Raw genomic sequence first — 25,310 nt, 5'->3', positions numbered from 1 at the left:
ACATTCTTTTACTGCACAGATTACTCGACGAAGCAGCAGTACAGTTGCGATCAATTTGAAGGTGATCGCGCGAGCATCGACCGGCGGGCTTTCCAAGCAGCATAGCGGCCGATTTTGGAACTGCGAAGATAAAAATTGCGCTGCCTTCTTCCCCTATTATGCTCTTCGAGGCTGCAACCATCACCCCCGAGACCAACTCGCCACATTTTTGTGTTTGTTTCCCTTTCATGGCAATGATCTGTGTGCGTCACTTCCTCATGCATATCATGGCTAACAATGACGCCTCTGTGCAAAAGCTCATAACGCAATCGAAATGAATTCGCAGGTTATGCCGTGAACGGTGACGGGAGTGACAGCTTTTCAGGGAACACCAAAAGAGAGAAAGGGGAGCTATCTGATGTTTTCCTCTCGACCGACGGTGATGACGTAACGTGGCGCTGCTCCTAGTTTTGGTCGCCGCTCGAGCGATCACCTTCAAATTGATCGCGACTGTACAGCTGCTGCTTCGGCGCATGCAGGACGCGATCGAAGAAAGGGTTTGAATGAATGAATGTATGTGGTTTAGTGGCGCAAGGGCCAGATATGGCCAAAGAGCGCCAAGACAGTGTTAGTGATTTCGCGGTGGAATGATGACTTCTGTGACGAAGATGTGACTTGGCTGTAAAGTGGCCTAAAAATAGTCGCTGTAAAGTGCGTAAAATCTATGTGCTATAAAATTATGACGATGATTAATGACGAGTACTATGAACATTAAAATCCATCGTAGAAGGATGATGCAAAATATAAAATATATAGGATGGTAAAATTACTTGGAGCACTGCTGCCTCGCCAGAGCCCTTGAACCACAAGGGCCTAGAGGCATGTGCTATTCAAAATAATTATCACAGCGCCATCCTCTGAAGAGAGGAGACGCTACGAATATGTGGGGCTAAAAACATGAAACACAACATCTTTCAGATAACTTAGGACTGTGTTGGTGTCAAATAGCGGTTCTGGGCCGAGTAACATTACTGGATGAAGGGGGATCTGCTGCCGGTATGCTATGGGAAAATGTTTCTTTCTTTCATATTCGGCTTTCCGACACTCCAGAAGGACGTGGAAGACGGTGAGCCTCTCCCCGCATCTACCGCAGGTTGGAGGCTCGTTTCCGGTGAGTAAAAAGTTATGTGTGCCAAATGTGTGTCCCATTCTTAGACGACAGAATAGGACATCTGTCCGGCGTGATTTTGTTACGGAAGGCCAGAATCCTAACTGTGGCTTTATCACGTGGAGCTTATTATTTGTTTCCGCATCCCATAGGCGTTGCCACTGGTTCCGTAGTTTCCTCCGTAAGAAGGGCTTCAGGTCTGTGACAGGAACTGCAGCGGTGTGATTAGCAGAATGTGATGCAACTGACGTGGCCATCTGGTCCGCCACAACGTTACCTTCGATGCCCCTATGACCTGGCACCCAGCATATGATGACATGCTGATTACCTATATACGCTTTACACAGAGCAGAATAGAGTTCGTTAATTACCGGATTCTTGTGGTTAGAGAATGCCATCAAGGCCTTCACAACACTAAGGGAATCCGTATATATGACTGCTTTCTGGAGTTTTGATTTTCTGATATGCTTCACAGCCGACAATAGTGCGTAGGCCTCAGCCGTAAAGATAGTAGTTTCCGCATGTAGTACATCGGTTTCCGAGAAGGATGGCCCGACGGCTGCGTAGGACACCCCGTCGAGTGACTTCAATGCGTCTGTGTAGAACTCCGTGCAGGAGTGTTTGTGCTGGAGTTCCCGGAAATGCATTTGGATTTCAATGTCTGAAGCGTGTTTCGTGACTTGCATGAAAGATATATCGCATTGTATGAGCTGCCACTCCCAAGGAGGTAGCAGCTTGGCTGGATGCATTAGGCGAAGTTCGAGGAGTGGAACACGCATTTCATGACTAAGCTCCCTCACACGCAGCGAGAAAGGCTGTCTTACGGCAGGACGATTACAAAACAGTGTAGCATATGTCATATCATTAATGGTGTTAAAACAGGGATGTTCAGGATTAGAGTGGACTTTCAAAAAATATGTTTGGCTGATGTATGTTCTCTGGATATGAAGTGACCACTCATTCGATTCTGCATATAAGCTTTCAATAGGACTTGTTCTGAAAGCTCCAGTGGCCAGTCGGATTCCTAGATGGTGGACCGGATCTAGCATCTTTAGCGCGCCCGGGGCTGCAGAATGATAGATCACGGCACCGTAGTCCAACCGTGATCGGATGAGGCTCTTGTAAAGATTCATTAAACATTTCCTGTCGCTGCCCCATGTTGTGTGGGATAACACTTTGAGAAAGTTCATTGTTTTTAAGCATTTGACCTTGAGGTACTTTATGTGTGGAATAAAAGTTAATTTCGAATCAAGTATGATGCCTAAGAACTTGTGTTCTTTATTCACAGGAATTCGCTGACCATTCATTTCGATACTGGGTTCTGCAATGAGCCCTCTCTTTCTTGTGAAAAGCACACAAGAACTTTTGTTGGGGTTAACTTTAAATCCGTTTTCTTCTGCCCATTTGCACACTTTGTTCAAGCCCTGTTGAACTTGCCTCTCACATACAGTAAGGTTGCAGGATTTGAAGCCTATCTGTATGTCGTCTACGTAAACAGAATAAAAAATGGCTGGCGGTAATGAAGCACGAAGTGTGTTCATTTTCACGATGAAGAGCGTGCAGCTAAGTACACCACCTTGAGGTACACCAGTTTCCTGTATAAAAGGTCGCGACAATGCATTGCCGACTTTCACGCGGAATGTACGGTTGGACAAATAGCTTTCTATTAGGACGAGCATATTGCCACAGATGCCAATTCCCGACAAGTCTCAAGATTCCATAGCGCCACGTAGTGTCGTACGCCTTCTCCATATGGAGGAATACGAATAGGAAATATTGTTTATGTAGAAAGGCGTCGCGAATGTTTCCCTCAATGCGCACAAGGTGATCGGTTGTGGACCGCCCTTCTCTGAAGCCACACTGAAAGGGATCGAGAATATTGTTGAGTTCAAGGTAATGCACAAGTCTGCGGTTAACCATTTTTTCAAAAAGCTTACAAAGACAATTTGTAAGAGCTATCGGACGGTAACTTGCAGCCAAGGAAGGGTCCTTACCCTGCTTAAGAACAGGGACCACAATCGTATCTTGCCATGTGGATGGGAGGTATCCCGTAGCCCAAATAGCGTTGAAAAGCGTGAGTAGTGTAAGTTTGGTGCCAGTGTGTAAGTTTCTGATCATTTCGTACATGACTCTATCAGGTCCCGGTGCAGAGCTTTTGCATGTGGTCACGGCAGCTCTCAACTCAGCAATACTGAACGGCCGGTTATAAGGTTCATTCTGTCTGGATTTGCGTATTATTGGCTTGCATTCTTCTATTTGTTTGTATTTCAAAAAGGATTGCGAATAATGGTTTGAACTCGACACGCTCTCAAAGTGTTCTCCAAGTGAGTCTGCCTGATCTTTCAGTGTTTCACCTTGTGTGTTCACCAAAGGAAGTGAATATGTTTGTCGCCCTTTTATCCTATTAACCCTGTTCCAGGCTTTGGCCTCATCTGTATAGGAGTTGATACCGGATAAAAACTTTTGCCAACTCTCTCTTCTGGCCTGTCGGCGGATTCGCCTGCCTTGGGATTTTACTTTTTTAAAACTGATAAGATTCTCCGCAGTGGGGGAGGCGCGCAGCAACCCCCACACTCTGTTTTGTTTCTTACGAGCGATCCTACAATCGTCGTTCCACCACGGGACACGCCGTTTGCATGCCAATCCATTTACTTGTGATATACATTTAGCTGCGGTATCTATTATGAAGGCTGTAAAATATTCCACGGCAGCATCAATTCCTAACGAGGACACGTCATCCCATGAAATACTACTTAAAGTTCGGAATTTCTCCCAGTCTGCTGTATCAATCTTCCACCTCGGAGCTTGTGGAGGAAATTCATTTTCTTTAGATGTTCTTAGCAATACGGGGAAGTGATCGCTCTCGTAAGGATTGCTCGTAACTTCCCATACGAGTTCGAGCAGTAAAGAGGCGGAAACTATACTAAGATCTATTGACGAAAAGGTTCTGTTCGCAAGAGAGTAATATGTGGGTTCTTTCTTATTTAGAAGGCACGCTCCAGAAGAGTAAAGGAACTGTTCAACGAGACGCCCTCGCGCATCGATACGAGAGTCTTCCCACAAGGTGCTGTGTGCATTGAAATCGCCAAGAACAACATAGGGTTCTGGCAATTCATCTATGAAGGACTGAAATTCATGTTTGCTTAGTTTGTAGTGAGGGGGTATATAAATCGAGCAAATAGTGATAGGTTTGTTTAGCAAAACTATTCGAACCGCCACTGCTTCAAGGGCCGTTCGTAGCTGTAAATGTTGACATGCTATGCTCTTTTGGATTACAATTGCAACACCTCCCGATGATGCGATTGCATCATCGCGATCTTTGCGAAAAGTAACATGCTGTCGGAGAAAGTTTGTGTGTTGTGTTTTGAGGTGTGTTTCCTGTAGACACAGCACTTTTGGATTGTGTTTGTGTATAATCTCTTGCACATCATCAAGGTTCCTAAGAAGACCTCTGATATTCCATTGAATGATTTGTGTATCCATGTTGAAAGTAAATAAGTGCTGTGTGTACGGAAAGGGAGGTGATGATTTAGGTTACAGAGCTCTTTCGAGGCCCTGTAACGGGGGTTCTGGCCTTTCTGGAGCGTTCGAGGGAGCCTCGCCGCTCCTTAGGCGTTTGGTGCGCCTTGAGGACCGCAGTAGTGTCCATTGCCTCTTGTGAGGCGCCGGACACGTGCTCTTGCGAGCGAGGAGTTACAAGAGAGAGTCCTGCCTTGGAGGGCAAGACCCCTGCGCCCACCAGCCCGGAGGTTGATGGGGCACCCTGCGGGATTTGGCTGCGCCGGCTGTTGCCAGCGCTGGAAGGGGCTGGGGAGGTTGGGACAGCCTCGGTGGCGGCCACCTTCGGGGTCGATGGTCCCTCATTCTGGGTCGACGGAGCAGTGCTAGCTGCAACCGCCGCGGGGGCAGATGGCGTAACTGCCGACTCACTGCCTGTGGGTCGGACAGCCACCGGAGGCCGTTGTGACGCTGCCCCCTGACGCGCCACATCGGCAAAGGTTTTCTTGGGCAGGTACGATACCCGCCTGCGTGCCTCCTTGAAACTTATATTTTCCTTTACTTTAACTGTTACAATTTCCTTTTCTTTTTTCCAGGATGGGCACGCCCGCGAGTACGCGGCGTGCTCCCCATCACAGTTTACACAGTGGAGAGCATTCTCACAAGCTTCAGATGTGTGTTCGTGGGCACTGCATTTTGCACATGTTTGGCGGCCTCGGCAGCTCTGCGAGCTGTGGCCGAAGCGCTGGCATTTGAAACATCGGAGTGGGTTTGGCACGTACGGCCTGACACGGAGCTTGATGTACCCGGCCTCGATTGATTCGGGCAAGATACTTGATCCAAAAGTAATTATTAGGTGCTTCGTCTGAATCTCTTTTCCATCCCGCCTCATCTTAATTCTTCTGACATTGATAACATTTTGTTCGCTGAAGCCCTCCAGTAGTTCCGCTTCAGTCAGCTCAAGCAAATCATCATCTGACACAACACCACGGGTGGTGTTCATTGTACGGTGCGGGGTTACTGTTATGGGGGTCTCTCCAAATGACACTAGTTGCGGTAGTTTCTCATACTGTTTTACATCGCGGAGCTCCAAGAGGAGGTCGCCGCTTGCCATCCTCGACACTTTGTAACCTGGACCAAAAATATCAGTTAGGGACTTTGAAATAAGGAATGGTGAGATGTTTCGCACTGCTTTGTTTGGCTTTTCGGAATGAATAACATGGAAGCGGGGAAAGTTCTGGGTTTGGCGTCCAAAAAACTTGAAGACATCTTCGGTGCGCCCTCGTTTCTGAGGGCGATCAGTAAGGGAGGGGAAAGAAGTTTCCTTGAAAAAATGTATTCATTCGGCAACAGCGCCGACCGCCCACCACGGAGCCCAACGAGGGGACGCGGCAGAGCTTGCGTACAAGTCTGCACGACGCCAGTCGTACGCCGTCACTATAACCGAATATGGTGTACCGAAGGTTCGATAGCCACACAGGGTTAACCCTTGCCGCCAGGAGAAAGGAAGTAAAAAGAAGAGAGAAGGAGACAGGAAAGGTCAAAAAGTGAGAGATAAAGACGAATATTCGAGGAGGGAGAGACAGGAAAAGGCGACTGCCGATGTCCTCCAGGTGGGTCAGCCTGGAGGTGCCGTCTATGTGAAGCCGAGGCCGAAGAGGTGTGTTGCCTCCGCCGGGGGGCCTTAAAGGTCCAGACACCCAGCATCGGCTCAACCCCCAGGATCCCCTTTTCCCCAGACATGGCTAAGCCGCGCACGGCAAAGAAAGGGTTTGGACAAATACATCTACGAAAGATGCGACTTCGCATGGTGTGAAAAAAATACTGGCGTTGCTTTCGATCAAGAACAAAGCCTTACCATATTTTCCGTATTTGTGAACGAGCACAGCAACCGTTGGCTAATGTGCTCAGTACTGTATCATGGCCTCCTCATTCAGCATCTCTAGTTTATGTTCAACTGGCTCGCATACTTCCATTGCAATCCTTGTCCGAGTACTTGCAGCTAAGATTCCCGCACTGAAGCATCTCCCAAGGTATCATATAAATTAAACACTGTAGCAGCACAAAATTGGCTAGCTTTTTATCTACTTATTGGAAAATTTATAAAAACGCCCTGAAAAGGGATTTATACAACATAGGTTGCCATCCGTAGGTAAGAAAAATTGTTACTCACTCAAACTCGCTCATAAATTTTTTTTTTGCTTAAAGCTCACTTGGAGTCAGTTTAACCAAAATTCCACGCAGCCGGACTCACTTAACGCTGACTTGCCAAAATTCTACTCAACCAAACTTACTCGGACTCAGATTCACCAAAGTCCTACTCAGCCGTACTCATTCATACCGTGGGGTCAGTCCAGGTGAGTCGACTGATGAGCGAGTTTGCCAACCTATGGCCGCAACTATGCTTTTTATCAGGTAATGCAAGAAAATGCTTCAGCCAGGGGGTCTTGCTAGGGTTGAATAATTTCAGTCCAACATTGCGTTTTATTAAGCTGGAAGCTGCTTAATACACGATGAAAAGCAGGCTGTGCACAAAGGACAAATGTTCTATATATAATTAGTATAATCTAGGGCTATACAAATGATAAAATTTCTATTATTTTCTCATGTTTAAGCTAACAAGAAATGTGAAGTTTGCACAAAGGCTCATATGCACTAATACATGCATGTATTACCATGAACAAATAGATGTCGATACAACTGAGGAGCTGGTAAAGAATAGACAAATGCTTTCACTTACCTGGGCCATCATAGCAATGACAGTAATGAGAGAAGGGAACAGCATGTTACCAGATACACGTCTTTACATGTTTTTGCAGCAGCTCACTCACGAGAGAGGCTTGATACCGCAGCAACACAAGTTCTCTTAAAGGGTTGCAAACATTAAGTCTAGTCAATTAATAAATCAGAAGAAATTAGCATGTCGGCTGTCTAAAAGCGAGCCATCTTTATGGAATGGTTACTCAGTCCTCTGCACAACAATCTCACCTATCCTGCAGAAGAATAATTTGGAACAATCCTCACATTGATTGTACTGTCTCACTCGAGGCTCCAATACCTGTTGCTGTCTTTCATATATTCAAAAGAAAGAAATATTTGACAACCTCGAAATATGAACTTTCGAATGCATACAAACTAAATAGCAGAAACTATGATTCATATCCAAAACTTAGAATATTTGCAGACCCCTAGTAGAAACCCAATCAGATACATAAATCACACAAGTGCAGCAAAAGGCAGCTTAAGTATTGATAGCAGCTCCTGACTTGTTCCCTACGTAGAGCCTGTGCTGCACACATTAGGCAAGATAAATTTGAGTTCAAGAGAAATGTTCCTAAAACAGTGATGGTAATGCATTATTGTAAGCGAAAAAAAGACGAACTCGAACAACCATCTAGTACCATCAAAACTGATGCACCTCTTAAGTGTTTGTTTTGGTACAAAAACACAACTGGAATAAGGCTGGAAAGGTAAAACAATATACAACACAAGTTGAAGCAGAACTAGTTTACAGTAAGGTGAAAAATACATATTGTTATATCCATTCAGCAAATTTGAACACAATATTATGACGGGAAATCGGAAAGTTTTGCAACTCTTGTATAAAAAAAACATTGCCTGGGGTTTAGAAAAATGTTTTTCAAACACATCGCCCATCACATTTCTCCCATTTGCAGAAATGCTTCCAATATCATGCAAAAAAAACTTTCTCATCTTGCTTGTCAGATGACTGCTCTGTACTAGGTTACAGTGTTCTAGTGATCATACCTTGTCCCCTTGGTGGTGTTTTTCCAGACTCGAGATTAAAAATAACATAATTGGAAGTCATAACAGGCCTCTAAGATTGATGGTCAAGCACTTCAAATGCACCTTCTATAATGATAGCTTGGATAACATGAGATCTGTGGACAATGGAATTATTGAGCTACGGGGAGAACATGACTAAGTAAATGTCACTAATCCTCGTAGTTTTTTCACTATGGCCAAAAGCAGTTTCAAAATATCTAACTTTGACACAGTGCTCTACTGTCATCATCTTACAAATTTTTCACGTAAATGTCCAGCGATAGCCTCTTTATATTCTAGAAAATAGTCACCATCACTTTTCTCCCCAAGTGCTCGTTTTGACAAGTTTTTTTGGAGGTGGGGGGACGGACAGACCCCATAAGCCTCCACTTGTGCACATAAAATGTTGCTTTGTTTCTGGATCTCGCCACTAATGCCATGTTTTATCCGCAATCACGAGACAGACAGTGCTCTTAAGTCTCCTCCTTATGGGCTAAAAGCACCCTTCAAGAATGCGACAGGTGGTTGTTGATCTTACACAGAGGTTTTATGGCACCCACCATGCCCAAAACATCATCCATGTAGTGCCATGTGGAATCTACAGTTCCACGGCGATTTTGGTCACTTTAATTCAACAACTGTTCATCATAAGGCCCTCAACTTGGGCTGAAGGATCCAAATCGGTTGAAGTGGTGGTTCGTCCCAAACATGTGTCGTCTTGCACATACATGCTGCAATGTATAAATTTAATGAATCAAGTTACCGTACCATACGGACATTGATTGCATACATTCATCGTAGCACTGTTAATTTCCTTGGCTGAACTCTCTTCTTTGCACAACAACTGTATCACAATCTGGCGCTCAAGCTTCAAATCGTGGGAGCACACCATGTGAAACTGGCTGCTGTGGAAAAACAGTCGAACCGGTAGTTTCCATATTACGACCATGTTAGTTTGAATAGCCAATGGCTGTAGAGAAACCACTCTCTGATTTTCCATTACACTCAACCAGCAAAACCTTTTGATTTCTGCTCGCATAAACAAAAAAAAAATGTCAATATAGAACCACTAAACGAAAATTTCACATCGTGGCACTATCTCTGCCCCAAAGTAAAGGTCCAATCTCTGGCGAAACTTCCTCTCCAGGATGACATATGTACAGCTCCACAGATTTCGAGACTAGATACGAGAAGCGGTGCCGTCTGAAATGCTCGACTTCGAGTGGCACCATCACCAAAAAACTGTTTGTTCTCTCATGTATATAGAGTCCACAAGGGCAAACTTAGGATGTTGTCCTTTTCCATGATCAGAACGTCGTTCGTCCTGTACACTGAATGGCACCAAGTGATGGACTTCACGTTCCAGATGTTTTCCATGTCCATCATGCTGTTTTGTAGCACAGCAGGAAGGTCATTGTGGTTGACCTTCCTTGCTCCATTGCATGACACGTTGCTGGTGCCCAGGCCACGGAGTTGATAGCCCTGAAGCAATTGGTGCCGGCTGGCCATTGTCTTGCAAATATTGCGAAAGTTCATAGTGCGAGAAGACAACCTCTTGAAGTACTTATGCTTGGCTTCAAAGCACATTGCTGTGTAAGTGGCCCAAGCTGACTCGTTATTCTGGGTAGTGTACCATATGATGTATCTTTGGTGTTATGCCTGAGGCAGGGTATCTGCCAGTGTAGTTCTGGAAGAACTGTTCTATAGTGCGCTGAAGATAAGGAATCCATGGAAGAGGCACCTCTTCGGCTAGCACCATATCAACTATCGCTATAAATTCAAGATATAATTGCCAATGATGGTTTCCTTCGGGTATGTTGGAGGAAAATGGGAGGGGCAGTAGGCTTAACAGACACTATTTCTGTGAAGCTGAACCTTTCAAACCTCTTTTTTGACACACAAATAACTGTGTGACCTGCTCAGGCCGGTTCTTTCTGTCATTGTAGCCATAGGAAAATGCACTGATATTATTGAGGTCTGCTACAGATAGCACACAATCGCTCACAAGTCCATTGAGAACATTGCGCAGGGCATGTGAAACTGTTCCTTCAAACATATCGTTAATCACATTAGCTGGCAGCTGTGTGCACACAGAAAATTATTCTAAAGACAACCGTGGAGAAGGCTTGCTGACAATGTAAACACGCCTCACGTCTTCATAAACAATGGAAGTAAATTGGTCTGCATGAGTGTGGTCTTTCCGAAGAAAACATTCAGATTCAGTGGTCAGACATTTGATGTTGTCAGAATGTGCCATGCAGACACGGCATATTTTGCCTTTGGGAAATGCGGTGTTAAATCCACCGATACTGTGCATGGACAGATCGTCTCCACAAAATACCACCCCAAGAGCTTTAGCTTGGATGATACCTCTGTCTGCAATGCGAGGCCTTCATTCTTGAGCTTAAGCAAGTCTTCCACAATAGGCATGAAAACTGTCTGATGCCCGTGCCTCGTTACATGTTCGTGTCGTGCAACAAGTTCAAGGTGGATGGCTTTGAGTTGACAGCGTTGAGCAGCTTGGATGTTTAAAATAGAAAAATAAACAAGAAAAAGCTTGTGTGTTCCTCTCTTTGCACAAAGTAGATTACATATTTGAACTTCGTCGGCATTCAAATGTAACAAGATTATGTTGATCTCTGATGTCCCAATAATATTCATCAAGTTCTTGTAAATGCTTGCATCCCTGAAGTTTGTCAAGATTGTTGCATTTGGCAGGTGGCCTGGCTGAGCAGTTGCAGGGCTGCAAACCATGTCAGTAATATGTGGGACTTCAAGCGCTGCTGGTATGCGCACATACTGAAACGTCTCTGGGCTTTGCGGACCAAACTTGTGCTCTTGTGGTGCTGTGTATGGCAAGTGCTGCCTAGCAAACACTTCACGGGAGAATCTGGATCGTGAGAGCGAAAATATTTCAGACAGAGTTTAGAACGCGCTCTAGCTTCTCGTTTAAAGCAGAACTCAGTGAAGCATGGTTTCTTGCAAAAGACATTCGAAGTCGCTAAAAACGTCTTCTGCAGCCGAATGCCTGATTTTGTGTTCTTCTGTTAACTTAAGAAAGAATAATCACACCTTCTTTTGCATGTTTGCAATAAATTTTGAAGCCGACGCTTCTGCGCTTTGTTGAGGCCGGCTCTCAAATGTGTCAAGTGTACCCGCGTTGGTACATTCTACGTCCGTTGATGAATGTCATGCAACATATCAGACACGTTGCTGCCATAGGCGTCATAGGAAACCTGCGGAAGCTGCACTGCGGTGGTGTCACCAATGGCAACTCTAAGCCAGTGATTTGGGCTTGTTGGTAAGACATCGCGAGGCTTATATCGCGTGAAAAAGAAAGGACGGAAGTGAGACGTGACACACACAGGCGCCTTGCAACACAGGATTGTTGCAAGTTGGCGCCTGTGTGTGTCACGTCTCACTTTCGTCCTTGTCTTTTTCACGCGCGATAAGCATCACCAATGACAACGTTTCCGTACGGACAGTCGGCACTGCGCGAGTCGTGCTGCGCTCCACTTACATCGACGTAGCTTCTGTGACAGCGGTACACGTGCTTTCTTAGAGAGTCAACAAAGCTGTACCTTTTCGGGCACCCGTAAATTCCACACGCTATGCGAAAGATGGGTTCCCAGCTGTGCACGTCACAAATATGAGTCAAAAGAAGCAGATACTTCCTTGAAATAAAATCACACTTTGAACAACGATGAAGCAACGGCGGACGACTAGCCATTACGCCGTACAACAAAATGTAGAAACAGAAAAGAGCGAATGAGTTCTAATGGCTTGAATCACAAGGATGGCTTTGAGGCCTTTGTAAGCAGGTGCCACTGCTTAATTAATAAATAAACGAATAAATAAATAAACAGCTGACGGACCGACCCTTCGTTACCGCCAATTTCCATACATAATTAATCCCCTCCACCTACCTGCCCAACGTAGGCCAGAGAGCCACCCTTTTCAATAAAGCGGTTATTTATTTGTACTTCGCAGGGCATCACCCTGTGAGGGTGGCAAGCCTGCATGATGAGCTGCTGTCGCGTATGAAGCAGTGGCTGTATTAAATGAAATTCAAACATATAGGAAACCTCTCGTTGGTGGTTTATAATGCGCTAAATGTTTGTGAATGAAGCATATTTTCTTACAAATTCTTCAGCAAGAGAGCGATCCGCAGCATCGCGCGCGGCGTTTTAGGTTTTGCGCTCTGTACGTTCAGTTTCTCCCGCGAACTTTTCGCGCCAACTTCAACTGTTGCGGTTGCCGAGTTCCGAGTTCCCCCTTTGGTGAAATGGGCATAACCTGCCTAATTAATCGTGTCCCCTCGAGCAACGTCCTTACAGTGTATGGCGACCTTAAACTGGAAGACCTAAAGGATGCAATTGCAGCACACATCGCTGCAGTTCGTTGAACAAGACGCTATCCTGCAGGTAAGTTTCTTTATCACACGCGCAGACGTGCTTCGGCGAATACATGCTTTTTTTCGCGAACTTTTATTGATGCCCGTACATGCTGTCGTATAAAGCAGATAAAGTGTGGGGTTTCTTCGTTGCGATGTGATATTGCATGAAGACTGTCCGGGGAAATTTTACTCGTGTAGTATTTTTTTTTTTTGACAGCGTCATACCCTAGTAAAAAATTAATCAGGCAGTTGAAAATGCCCATTTGGAACGAATTGAATATTTCTGATTGTGTTTTGGGATGCACATTAGAAACATTAAACAAGTGCAATATATTGAACACAATTGGACTAGAAGGGAGCAGTCAAAAACAAAGGAAAGGAAAGAAAAGCGAACTCCTGTCTTGTTTGTGGTGGTTATCTGTGGCATTAGTATTTTCGTGTCTTTCTATTATTCGCGCTGTTCCACCTCGGTTCTAAACTCTTGCCAGGAAGTGTACTCATGTATGAAAACTATGGCAATTCACTCCATTGACATACCCACCATTCACCACTTCACTGAGAGGCACATGTCAGGTGCTATATATTTAAGCTAAATTTAGTTGACCAAGTGTGGCCAGCGGTTCATGGGGAAATAGTAGAATTTCAAGAAAGGCTTGTAACTTGGCAAATAGATGACGGTTCTCTCCATTTATCACAAAACACAAGTTTTTTACTTGAAAACTCGGATTGTAATTGTGCTATCGTTATTAACTATATATATATTGTTTCACGAGATTACTCATATAGTGACTTCGAATTGTGACCAGCTGGCATACCAAGCTTCATTGATGTCCAGCTGGAACCAACTGTATTTCTCATAATGCCCAATTGGAACTTGGGCCTCCTATGTGCAGTGTAGGATTTGACAGGCGATCCTACCGCTGTCAACCAGATGTAGGAGTCGTCGGACTATCTCGCCGCTGCCACCATTTGAAGGAGATGAAGGTCGTAGACAGGAACTCGGTGAACAGGATTTATTTACATATTAACAGTTTAAGCAAGATACATTGGCAGTCTAGCGCGACTCCCATATGGAGCCCGCAAGACTAACGTACAGCAAACAGCTTACGAGCACACAGCTCACTAGTGCCTTTCTAGCCTGACAAAGAACACTCAGCTCCCGACATCGAGCACGACACGAGCACTCAGCTCCCGACAACGAGCACGACACGAGCACGCTCTAGCAGCCGGCAAACGCTGCTTATAAGCTCTCCGCTTGACGTCATAGTTCGACGTCATCATTCGGCGTCACTCTTCGAGGTCCACGTGGACGGAGTCCCAGTGGGCGGAAACGCTCGTCCAGTCGTTGTAAACTTGCCGCCGCCCCGCAGTACGGCCCACACACACAAAGGCACACACGTTCGAGCCTCGTGGACGGAAATGTTCGTGTTGCACACACACACAGGTGAAAAGGCCGGACAGTTCTCGGTACCGTCCAGCTTTCAGTGCCGACGTCAGAGGGCTTCGTAGAACTCTGCTTTGTCCCGGATGGCTCGGCCAAGTACCAATTTCCTGAGCTGATCGCGCGCCACGTGGCTGCCGGCCCTTCGCAGTTCTCCGAAGGGCGCCCCGTCTGGTGGGCTTGGAACACGTGCAGCGGGCTGAAAGCTGGCACGTTGCCACCCCGTACGGCCATTCTTAACAGCAGTTGTAACAAGTTGGGTCCCATTAAAAAATCCAACTGGACTCAATGTTTTTTTTTTTACTGGGACTCACACGCAAAAGCACCTGTGTATGCGTAATTTATATGTAGCTACTAGCCAACTGCAAATGTTTTGTCACAGTCCTGTTTCAGTTACCTTTAAACGCATATCGTTACTGCAATTTTCCTGGCTTACCCATGCTTGTGCTTCAAGTCAAGGGGTTTGCGGCCATTAACTTCTTGGCTTTTTCTGCTCGCAGAAAATAGTGTGTTAAAACTGAAGCGCGCTTGCACGTATGTTGTGTTCTAGCTGTAATACTGTCACACTTATTTTATTTAGCCTTACATGCTTCGTCTACTGAGCGGAAGGTCCAGTTTTTGTAACAGCACTTTTTGGTATTCTGTACCTTCTGGCTCACATTGCCAGGCTGTGTCCTTAATTGAATGGTCAGAAATGAATATTATCGAATAAAGAACATGTTGACAAAATTCTTACACCAGAAGAAAACAAAAAGCCTTCATGAGCTGCAGTTGCAAGTGTATGTGAGAATGCCTGAAAATCAAGATGCTCTTCATAGATTGCTTCTGCACAGCAACGGGTATATATGTACCCATATTCGCATGTGGTTTTCAGTTGCATCATAATTTAGGCTGTGGTGTAGGAATGTTAAGTTCCTTTTGTGACATTTGAGGTGCGTAACAAAACTTTCAACACATGTGTAAATGTGGATGAGAACACCATACTAGATAACAACTGCATCATTAGGGTTCATGATATATGCATAATTGCTGATGGATCAGCAGAGGACGCCGGAAGGCCGTAGGTCAGCATGCATGGTTTTCTTTCTATGATTCTGTCAACTGGTGCTTCATTTGTTTAGCATTTGAGTAACTTAAAGATTTCCACATTTTGATATCTATTGCACAAATTCAGGGAACGCATGTTGTCTTTCCTGGCTTTCCCATTAATGCATGTGTACATTGCACATATCTTTTTCGCGATGTTCACAACTAGCGGAGTGCACAATGTGTTCTATAATATAAACAATGAAGCATGCTAACATTGGCTGTGCATTGCTTTCACCAGAAAAAGAAAATACTGCTATTATCATTGCTTTGTTGCGTTTGCCAAATGATACCTGTCATGCTGGGGTCGGCTATGGTGGTGCTAATGGGCGTTGCACCCACTGATCTTTGAACACCTTTGCAAATGGGCATGTTGTGCACTTCAGTTTACTGCACATGAGTGATAAGTATTTACATCATCATCATCATCAGCCTGGTTACGCCCACTGCAGGGTAAAGGCCTCTCCCATACTTCAACAACCCCGGTCAAGTACTAATTGTGGCCATGTCGTCCATGCAAACTTCTTAATCTCATCCACCCACCTAACTTCCTGCCGCCCCCTGCTACGCTTCCCTTCCCTTGGAATCCAGTCCGTGATCCTTAATGACCATCGGTTATCTTCCCTCCTCATTACATGTCCTGCATTTCTTTTTCTTGATTTCAACTAAGATGTCATTAACTCGCGTTTGTTACCTCACCCAATCTGCTCTTTTCTTATCCCTTAACGTTACACCCATCATTCTTCTTTCCATAGCTCGTTGCGTCGTCCTCAATTTAAGTAGAACCGTTTTCGTAAGCCTCGAGGTTTCTGCCCAGTAGGTGAGTACTGGTAAGACACAGCTATTATACACTTTTCTCTTGAGGGATAATGGCAACCTGCTGTTCATGATCTGAGAATGCCTGCCAAACGCACCCCAGCCCATTATTATTCTTCTGATTATTTCCGTCTCATGATCCGGATCCGCCGTCACTACCTGCCCTAAGTAGATGTATTCCCTTACCACTTCCGGTGCCTCGCTACCTATTGCAAATTGCTGTTCTCTTCCGAGACTGTTAAACATTACTTTAGTTTTCTGCAGATTAATTTTTAGACCAACTCTTCTGCTTTGCCTCACCACGTCAGTGAGCATGCATTACAATTGGTCCCCTAAGTTACTAAGCAAGGCCATATCATCAGCGAATCGCAAGTTACAAAGGTATTCTCCATTAACTTTTATCCCCAATTCTTTCCAATCCAGGTCTCTGAATACCTCCTGTAAACACGCTGTGAATAGCATTGGAGAGATCGTATCTCCCTGCCTGAAGCCTTTCTTTATTGGGAGTTTGTTGCTTTCTTTATGCAGGACTACAGTGGCTGTGGAGCCGCTCTAGATATCTTTCAGTATTTTTACATACGGCTCGTCTACAGCTTCATTCCGTAATGCCTCCATGACTGCTGAGGTTTCGACAGAATCAAACGCTTTCTCGTAATCAATGAAAGCTATAAATAAGGGTTGGTTATATTCCCCACATTTATCTATCACCTGATTGATAGTGTGAATATGGTCTATCGTTGAGCAGCCTTTACGGAATCCTGCCTGGTCCTTTGCTTGACAGAAGTCTAAGGTGTTCCTGATTCTATTTGCGATTACCTTAGTAAATAGTTTGTAGGCAACTGACAGTAAGCTGATCGGTCTATAATTTTTCAAGTCTTTGGCGTCCCCTTTCTTATGGATTAGGATTATGTTAGCGTTCTTCCAAGATTGGGTGCAGCGGTGGCGTAGTACAGGTAGAACACCCGCTTCGCGTGCAAGAGGTGCGTTGTTCGAATCGCGGTGCCGCGCAAAGTTCCACCGGATAAAAAAAAAATCCGCGTGTTGATAAAATTGCATAATCAGGCCTGGAGTGTGGCCTGATCACGGTGACCAGAACCCGTAACGCACTCTCTCACCAGAGCAGGACTGGCCACCCTGGTGCAGTATTTGGCCACAACCTCCTATATGAAATATTTACATAGAAAGGACTGGTTTGAAGGCCCATATGTGAAGTGGGGTGAATAGGAGTAAAAGGGGAAGATCCCAAATAATGGTGAATCCCAACCTGATGTGCTCCCAGAGGGAGTGCAGTGTCACGCAGGCTCGATTGTCGTTGGGAAATGTCCAGTTAGAGGTCCTTACTTGATATTCCTGTTGAATGTCTAAATGGTTTACACACGTGCCATCTATTGTTCCATCATCAGGGGCGGATTTTCTGTTTCCACCTAGTAGACTGCCATTTTGGCTGCTGCTGATGTGCTGATGAGTACGCAAATACGAGGGTGCTACATTATTGGTGTTGTATTATGTGTATGGAGTAATGCTGTGTAACAGTCACGTAATAATTGCACTTGATGTTTTTCTGTTGTGTTACGCTAACTTTAGCAATTCCTCGTTCAGTAGTGATGTTATATCATGCAATGAGGTGACCACTGTGATCTCCAGCTCACAATGCAATAGGGCAAAATGAAGTCTGCAGTTTTCCTTTCCAAAGACGCCCATGGATATTGATGCTCTTCTCTGCTGCTGTAGACAGACAGAGGTCCCAGAGAATCTACGACGAAGAATAGTCGATTGGTTATGGTTTGAACTCTCTCAGTACACATTGTATGTCTTTTACTTCGTCTAGAGTTTAATTTATTTGCACGCCTAGTTTGGCCAACTCGTACTTTCCTTGCAGTCTGATTCTCAGAGATGTGAATTGTTGAAGTTAGATTCTCTTCAGGTAAACGTGTTCATGCCATAGTTCAGGAAATAAATCTGAACGAGTATACAGGCATTCACAGAGCCAAGCATGTGAGCGCTGTCGTACTTGTCAGACAGTGCATGCAGAAATTTCAACAAATGCTTTGCAAACAACCACTATGTCATGTTGATTTCGATGCAACAGCACAGCTACCTAATAAATTGTCACAGCCTTGCCTGATGTATGTAGACTGTCACAATGGTGTGCCACAAATGGAAATAACACAGAAGGAAGCCTCCTATTAAACGATTTCCCTGGTGTCCTAGAATTCACTTCACATATCTTGCCTATGTGAGTGGTATCAATAGCCCAGCGGCTCCTTGTGTTTGTAACAGTGATAGAAATGACAAGGAGTCTTCGGAACATATGCTAGGACAATCCACTTCAGCGATACTATCGCCATGGCCATCAGTCATATACTGATTAGCTGATTGAGCAAAATCGAATGATGTAGTGCTCAACCAATAAATCAGTTTGCACCTGATGGCCAAGATGATAGTATCATTGAAGTGGATTGTCGCAGAATACGTCCCCTGAAGAAAATTTTGTATGAAAGCATTGTAGAGTTATTGACTGTGCTGCTTTCAAAAGGTGTGGCAGCTTATTTCAGGAGGAACAGATGTGTGTTAAACACTTCAGTACTGACAGATTTTGCATTACTTTCTTTGTTATTTGATAGCTTCTGACTGTATTTACAGCGTCATGTCAGAATTCTTTGTATATATACCCTCTTTAAGTGTGGATAGTTCAAAACGCACACCAGATCTAGCGTGGCTCCTTGGTGTAGGGTATATTTGCAGGGGTAGCTCTTCATGCCACAAAAATCAGAGGTAGTGGTCACACGGTATCACAGAGCACTGGTGCACATGCCAGTCAGCCTCGCCCAATAGTGCTGTAGTAGCCAACCAGTAGTCCTGGTTCAGCATAGTCTAAGAATGCCCATGTCGCTGAAAGCTGGATGCATGCTGCATAAACCAGCCTCTCCTCTTCTGTTTTGTTCTTCTCTACATTCAACATGAGATAACCAGCTTGGTTTATCACTGTTGAATCTGGCATAAGGCCCTTTGACCTCTTTAAACTTTGCTCCTCTGCTATACTTTTGGCAAGATAATCACGACGTGGCTTCATCTACTACGCCAACCTAAGCATCAGTGACACCATCTGCTCTCCACCTCCACACAACACCCCCCATTTTTTGTGACATACGGAAAAGCCTTTGCAAGCAAACCCTACGCCAAGAAATGTGATGTGTTTTCTGAGCTTTTGACATCAAGTGATGCCATATTTCATGATTGGTTGCATATTCGCGGAGTTGAAGCCTCATGCAGTGATTATAGAGTCCGCGGTTGCCGAATAAGGAATAAAAGGGAGACAAAATGTCTGTGTCGGTGCTTTTTAAGGATGTACCAGGTGTAGTCTCCCATCTGAACATTGTTCGCAGGTCCCATTTATAGTTAGGCGGTCGCTGTCATTAATAGCACATTTATTTCTGATATCTGTGGTAGCTTTCAGATGCCTTAATTGACATTGACCAGAAGACAAAGAATTGCTTTATGTTTAGCAGACTGCACTTATCAAAACAAGTTCTGATACTTGCAAGAATAGCCCCATACCCAGTAGTCAAGAATTCTGGCTATGGAGGTGCCACTTTGTACAGAACATTCAACCCATATCATAGTTGCACTGTTAAAATTGGGTCCAAATAGTAGTTAGCATATGCTATACATGGCTAGTATTTATAGTGGCTTTTAATCTACTACCACACCCAGTATGACCTGCAACAGGCAAGCAGAGGTAACAGCTCAGTTTGAGACTACTATGAAATCCGGCTTATATTTCAAGTTTCTTTTTTTTCTATTGAAACTGTGTGCTAATAAACGAGGACACAGAAGGAAACCGCTCATCCTTGTGTCTTTTTAGCACTCATCCTCGTGTCTTCTTTCTCTGTTCCTGCTTTTTAGCGGAAATTTTCTAGAATCAATTCCAACTAGGCTGAGTTGCAGTGATTCTTTTGTATATTTTAAGATGCATAACATAAGTAGTATGTTATATACTGACACCAAAACGTTTCATGTTTTTCCATGAAAGTAGTTATGGTCTCGATTTTGAAAGGTGGTGCAAAGCAGTAGGAACCTATTGTCATCTGGCGATGTAATGACTCTAAATACTAAAAACTGCAAATGCTCATGCCGCTGTGCCGAAACATTTGCTGAGGTCTGCATACCACGTAAGAAGCTGACTATATCATCTCATTTCGCTGTTACTGAGCTACGCGGTGGCAGCACCATGGAGGCAGTAAACGGAGAACGATTTTGGCTGCTTAAACTACCAGTAACAGTGCGCATGGCGCAACATTTCAAAAACACAAGGGAGCAGCTGGGTCTGGTTGTGGTAAAAGAAGAGCTTTTTACATGCACCAGGACGAGACATAGATTCCAAGAAAGAAGCCTTTCCTTAAATTGACAACAGCCTACGCCTATGTAAAGCAGCAATGCTCTCTTGCCTGCAGTGAATTTCAAGCTTCTGCAGCGAAATTAACTGTTTGGAAAGTGTAATAATTGTAATGATGTACAAACGTCTGTTACAACAATCCTATGTGCACGATGATGCAATGTCGCCTGTGTCAGTCCCTACCACTGGATGGTCCCTTCCTTTGGTTGCTCACAAGCAAGATACTACAAGCATTTTAAATACTAATAGTATTGAACACGTGGTTAATTAGTGTAGCTGTTGCAACAGTTTTGTTGTGCTTGTTCATATGAAGCATCACAGCACCGTGATAAATGCCTAAGGCTGGCAAGCACTGCATTATTCATTTAGAGCGACACTAAAGAGAAAAAAGATTTCATCTGTATTTATTAACAAAATTTCATTCTACAATACCGAAAATGCCACTTTTACTTCAAGAAGGGTTTCTGCAGCAGAAAATGTGCACAAAGAAAAAATAGGTGGCGACGTCGCCTTGAAGTTCGCACACCAGCTTGCCGTGACATCGTAGATTTTCACACTGTTAGCTAGGGTCTAGCTAATTTATCAGTAAACATGGAATACATTCTGCTCTGAAGAAGCCAAGCGGTAGAGATCCCCAGTTGGTCAAAATTAATTTCGAGTCCTCTAGTACGGTGTGCCTTGTAATGATATCGTCATTTCGGCATGTGAAACCAAAAAAAAAAAAAAATTATTTTACCGATTTTCAGGTACCGTGGCCGTCTGTATGAAACAGCTGCGAGGGAGCTTGCTCAGCGCTATCCTCGGCTAAAAGATGGCTTTGGTGATGGACATGTTTGTATTCATTCCTTCTTTGTCTATGATATTTGCTCGTAAATAACTTTAAATTAACAGATGTGCTTAAGAAGGACATAAATGATGAAGCTACCATAAAGCCTTATTGCTAGGAAGATGAAATGGTGTTTTAGTACACAATTTGTGCATAAAAAGTCGATTGCATACAGAAAAACTGGAAGAGTGCAGTATATTATATAACGTAGCACTAGTTGCCTTGCGTAAACTAAACAGTGTTGCAGATTTTATAGAAAATGGAGGTTTACTGTTTGTTGGGTATTTAAACTACAATTTTCAAGATTCTCAAAACCTCTTCAGTGGTGCTAGGGATAATTTTTTTTCTTGTGGGCGTCAGGAGTCAAGTACTAATAATTAAAGGTGCACAAAGGCTCAAATTTGTGAATACAAATAATAGTTATCTGTATTAAATTTGCATTCAGTTCTAGTATCCACTATTTGAAGGTATTCAATATTTGTTCCTTCGAGACACAGGCGATTACAGTTAGTCTTAAGTGAGAGAGGTTGGTGCAAGTAAGGACTGTTCCGCATAATATTGCCGCGAGGGAACTGCGGTCCTTGGGCAAAGGCACCAGTTCCTAAGCACATGGCTGAGCATGATGTACAGGCTACATATGAATTCGTTTTGACTCAAACAAAGAAATTTACTTGTTAACTGACTTATCAATTTTGCATTACTTTAAATAAATGTGCAATATTGCTGTATCAGATTTTCAATGAAGACAACACTTCACATGCATCCGGTGACGTGTTGTTCTCGTGTTTCATTACCATGGTTGCTCCAGATAACTGAAAGCATTCGTTTTTTTGTTTGCAGGCTCCTAGGTTAATCCTACTTCCAGTTGCAAACAGCATTACATGCATGTATGGAATAATGTAAATAAGCCTCACTATCTTTATCGGACAAACTCCACAACATTATATTTCAGTTTCTTTAAAAAAAGAACAGCGTATATTTGATTTGATGTGCAAAGGCCATTCTTCTCGAATCCTACCATCGTATATGTCGATTTGACTATTAGAACAATGCTACCAGATTTGAATGAATGAATGAATGAATGAATGAATTGAAGATTTTTGACATAAGGATGCCCTAGCAGGAGTAATTTAAGCTGGCGAGCAATCAAATCAGTGGTATTGGCAGTACAAACATACTAAAGATGTAAGATGGGTAGCACTCATACTACCTGTATGTACCTTCTTTTGTTAACGCTATAAAAATGAACCGTTAGCAACCCACTCAAGCATCAACACTTGCGAGCGATTGCTGTCCATCGATGTGTTAAGTTTGTTGGCTTTGGATCACGTGCACTATTACTGAATATCACAAATAACAGGAATGCTTTTCGGTGATGATAATGATATGCATTGACAAGTTGCTTACTGCAATTGTTGCAGATGTCATGGCAGACAGCATTGAAGTACAAGGCAAAAAACACGCTAGAAATTGCCTGCGGGCATTAAAGAAGTGGAGGAGTTACGAGAAAAAGTGAAAAGGCGCAATGTTTCAAGCACGTATCAGGAAGACAGTAATACCAAAACGGCCAAGGCCCACACAAGAAAGGCAACAATATTTAAGTTTGTTGCTGTATGTTAATCTTTTAAGACTGTTGGTATAATTTTTGTTCCTTGACTTTGTCCAGACTCTCAGTGTCATTAGCGTTTGATAGCGCGAGCCTACCATGCAAGTGGCATGAGCACTGTAGGTTGCGATGAAAAAGAGCCAAAGGTCAGCATCAGGATAAAACAAGATCTGCTAAACCTCTGCTGTTGGCTGCGATTTATTATTCTTTCCGCCATTTAACGTCACCATAGAGAAGTTTGGTGCTGTCTTTCAGTTAAATCACAATGTATAATGTGCCATTACATGTATACAGTATGCCGCTATTATCATGTACTGAGCTTAAAAAAGAAATATGACTCATATTATGTGATTAAAACCAAATGCATAGTGTTCACAGCCGAGTTAAGCAGGCGTCAGTAATTACACAGCAAAGCTTTCTTTGCAGACCCTCCTGGCCTTTGCTGACCGTGGCTTCTGCTACTGTCTTGCTGAATAGCTGCATGTATCATGTTGCATAGCATCTGTGAGAGCACATGTGCAATTACCAGTTTTAATAGGTAATATTCAACATTACCTCCGTATTTCGCATCCTGCTTCTATACAGACACCTCTCCTTAATTATTCTCCCCTCAACGAGTATTGCCTTCATCTATGTGGAATTGCTGTTGCCATCTCACAGCGTTCACTTGTATGAATGGCTGTTTGCACTTTCGCATAGCTCATGCGTGATGTGCGGTCCCATTCACTGCTGTACGGAGTGCATTAGCAGATCGCTTCAGTTACATGGTCAACAACTGGTAGCGGCTACAGGGCTCTACATAGCCAATGTTTACCCTGGCTAGGTGCTTGCCCGTAAGGCACACACGTGTGAGACTGCAAATGTTGCTTTTCAAGAGCGGCGAGACTTGGTCAGCACCTTCATCATGTCGCAACAGGTCACTTGTGTACTCGTGCAACAGTGAACAGTACTGTACAGCATATGCATTGTGTGACAGTGAAGTTGACTTGTGCGGTGCAAAAACAAATGTTTCATGAGATGGCATATTGCGTACTATGACAATAATGGAAGTTCTGTAAATCGCATTTCGTTTTATTGCACTTAACTTCTTTCCAACGCACATGTTAATTGTAACATGTGTATTGTGTCTGCGTGGTTTAAAGATTATTATATTAATGTAGGTAAATGTAAATTCAGAGTTAACCCAATTATGAATGTGTCAATTAAGTTGTTGGAAATTAGAAGTACCATCGAACTATTTGCTTGCTTATTTTTTCTGCTACGCAAGGACCGGCTACACTTGAAAAATGCCATGTGACTGCACAGATATCCCCGCCAAGAAGCATTGTCCTCAAACACGCTCACATAGAAGGGCTCACAAAAATAAGACAAAGAAATTTATGTGAGAGCTACCACTGTCGCACGCTGCATGAAGCTGCATGGCCTTTTTGTTGGCATGCCATGGAAAGCGTGTGCGCAGTCATCTTTTGGTGTTGTGATACCACTTGCTCAATAACCTCCCTGTAGGCTTGTCTGAAGGTGCTACTTTGTTTGTGCAGGTGGTTGTGCAGCCACATGGTATTCGTGTTCCCCGTTATTTCTTTTCTAGCCAGAAGAAATAAGCAATAAAACAACATACCTGAGTTACACGCCCCAATCAATTTCTTTTAATTGTCTACAACTTCCTGACACCTTCATAACAGGGGATATGTGACATTTTGCAAGTACACTTTCACCTGCATCTCATTTGACCCACACATTATGGAAATTGTTGCCCTACATGTGGGATTAAAGCAGGAGCGCACAAGCTGTTGCTACTATCATATCTGCCATTTCTTCTTTGCTACATCCTTGCTATTTGCAAGCCTATCTTCGCTCAATGGTAGCGTGAGCAAGAAGTCGGTCATATGGTTCTTGTCAACCTAAGAGTTTGGAAAATCATACTTTCGGTATTTTGCCTATCTGCTTCAGGACAGTAATTCACGAGTTAGATAATTTATTATAAATAAATAATTCAGTGTCGTCAGGTAAATATTTGGGCCGGCTGCTCAACTAGTCTGTCGACAACATGTACTTGCATTGTTGCACAGACATTGACCCATATTTTTGAAACCTTAGCACATGAAAGCTGGGACATTCTGCATATCCCCAATTTCCTCATAATTGCATATAGACCGAATATTTTCAGAAAGTTTATTAAATGCATAGTAGGTGCGTATGCCATTAATACGTTTATGTGATGTGTCATGTAAAAGTTGTGCACTTTGTCCATGGAATTTTTCTGTTACTTCAGCAGCAATTGGTTAGAACCATATTGTTATTTCAACAAATAA

Source organism: Dermacentor andersoni, chromosome 2, assembly GCF_023375885.2.
Source record: "Dermacentor andersoni chromosome 2, qqDerAnde1_hic_scaffold, whole genome shotgun sequence".
NCBI classification, from domain to species: domain Eukaryota; kingdom Metazoa; phylum Arthropoda; class Arachnida; order Ixodida; family Ixodidae; genus Dermacentor; species Dermacentor andersoni.
The sequence above is the reverse complement of the archived record's forward strand: the minus strand, read 5'-3'. Positions refer to the sequence as shown.